General features: G+C 47.2%; 1 protein-coding gene across 2 annotated transcripts in view; it reads right to left on the bottom strand.

Annotated features, from left to right (window-relative positions):
• Positions 1-554, bottom strand: part of ZNF248 (zinc finger protein 248) — a 20,238-nt gene extending 19,684 nt beyond the window's left edge. Inside the window, exon 1 of one of the 2 annotated variants that reach the window (XM_029245007.1) lies at positions 471-554. The gene's annotated coding sequence lies outside the window, so the exon portion shown is untranslated. The remainder of the gene's footprint in view (positions 1-470) is intronic. The other variant, XM_029245008.1, reaches the window with a different exon arrangement.
• Positions 555-2,212: the final 1,658 nt, after the last annotated feature.

The following is a 2,212-nucleotide window of genomic DNA, read 5'->3' as shown; positions in this document are numbered from 1 at the left end:
ACACACACACACACACACACACACACACACACACACACACACACACACAAACGTCGCGCACGCGCACTCGCTCTTCCCCGCATTCCTCGCCCCTCCCCGCAGGCCCAGATCACACGTCACGCACGCGCTCTCCCCTTGACAACCCCGCTCCCTCCCCGCGGGCCTAGCGCACACGTCACGCACGCGCACTCCCCACGGGCGGCCACACGACGGCGCCGCCCGCTCAGCTCAAGGGCTGAAGAGCTGAGGGCCGAGCGAGCCCGAGAGTCCGCGTTCCCGCGCGGGACTCCGGCCTCTCCAGGCAGAGGCGCCGCCGCCTGCAGTCCCTTCAGTTCTGCAGGCGCCGCAGACTCCTGGGGTCCTGCCGATGTTCGCGGGGCTCCAACCTACCACCCGGCACCGCTGCCTCCGCCGGCTCCCCGAGCCGCACGGGGTCCCCTTGGCCCTCGCCCCCACCCTCTGGGGCTCACCCGCAGCTCCCTCGCCGCGTGGACCTGGAGGCCAGGGATTGTTTCCCACGAGGGACTGGAGGCCGGGGAAGGACGAGCCGGGAGAAGAAGGCGGGGATGCACATGCGCAGAGGGAGGGAGCGGCGTGGCGCGGTGGCGGCGAGTTGGAAGTTGGCTTCTGGCAGCTTGGGTTGGAAAAGTGGCTCTACCTTTAGAAGCAATGCCTCACTCCTAAATTGTACAAAAGTAAGCTAATAGTAGTACAATACCTAGCTAACGGTTTTTATGAAGATTAAGGGCGTTTACATTGTAAAAGCACTTAGGATGGCGTCTGGCACATAAATTGTTCAGTACGTTTCTTAAGATTACCTTGCCCAGTATACGCCATGCGCACTCCTTTAGAAATCAGCTGCAGAGTTTCTGCCTTGTTGACTGGATTGAGATATTACTATCTGATATATTCACTCCTGCTACCTGGACCCTGGATTCTGTCCGTGTCCCAGAGATGTATGTCAAAGCAGTGTGCGTTTTCGACTAGACACAAACCAAGAGAAGCAAAGTGGTACATGAATTTAATTTATGAACGTGGACAGATGTTATTTTAGTTTTGATAAATTTATCTTCTATAGTTTAGACAATAAATCTATGTAAACTAAAATAATATCTGTGAGCAGCCTAGTTATTCTCCGGAATGAGGAAAAAAGCAACCTAGCAATTCAGTATTAATAATAAAAAGTGTTCCTATGTAAGAAACTGTTCACACACCAAACTTACGAAGAAAGCACTTTATCATCTCTCAGAAATGCTTTACCTGGAACCAAATATACATTCTTTTATGTGGGCATCCTTATGACATTTTTAGCACAGTATGAGCATATGGGTGTATTATTTTATGATGAACTTTTTATAAAAGAATATGTAGTTAACTCTTTTTGATCAATGTCGTTTAACTTTTTTTTTACTAACTTCAGATTTACAGAAGAGTTGCAAAGACAGTTCCCATATACTCTTCACCCAGTTTCACCTAATTGTTAACATTTATTTATTTATTTTTATTCGGCTGCATCAGGTCTTAGTTGCGGCACACATGGGACCTTCGTTGCAGCGTGAGGATTTCTCTAGTTGCGCGCGCATTCGGGCTCAGTTGCCCTGTGGCATGTGGGATCTCAGTTCCCCCACCAGGGATCAAACCTAAGTCTCGTACATTGGAAGGCGTATTCTTAACCACTGGACCACCAGGGAAGTCCCTTTAATTGTTAACATTTTACATAACCATGGTACATTTACCAAAACTAAGAAAGTGATACGGGTACAATTTTATCAACTAAACTACAGAGTTTATTCAGAGTTCATCAGTTTTTTCATTAATGCGCTTTTACTGATCCAGGATTCAATCCAGGATACCACAGTACGTTTAATCATCAAGTCTGTTTGGTCTCGTCCCATCTGCAATAGTTTCGTGGTCTTTCCTTGTCTTTCATTACCTTCAGATGTTTGAAGAATAGTGGTCAGATATTATGAAGAATGTCCCTGACTTTGAGTTTGTCTGATGTTTTCTCCTGATTGGACTGAGGTTATACATTTTTAGAAAGAATACCACAGAGAGGATGTGTCCTACCTATATATGAGGGGACACATGATATCAACACAACTTATATTAACCTTGGTTACTTGGTGAAGGTGGTGTCTGGCAGGTTTCTCCACTATATCTTTAGGATTTTTCCCTTTCCAATCTATACTTAGGGGTGGGTTACTAAGTCCAG

Source organism: Monodon monoceros, unplaced genomic scaffold, assembly GCF_005190385.1.
Source record: "Monodon monoceros isolate NGI ecotype Baffin Bay Population unplaced genomic scaffold, NGI_Narwhal_1 Super_Scaffold_4, whole genome shotgun sequence".
NCBI lineage: Eukaryota > Metazoa > Chordata > Mammalia > Artiodactyla > Monodontidae > Monodon > Monodon monoceros.
The sequence above is the reverse complement of the archived record's forward strand: the minus strand, read 5'-3'. Positions and strand labels throughout refer to the sequence as shown.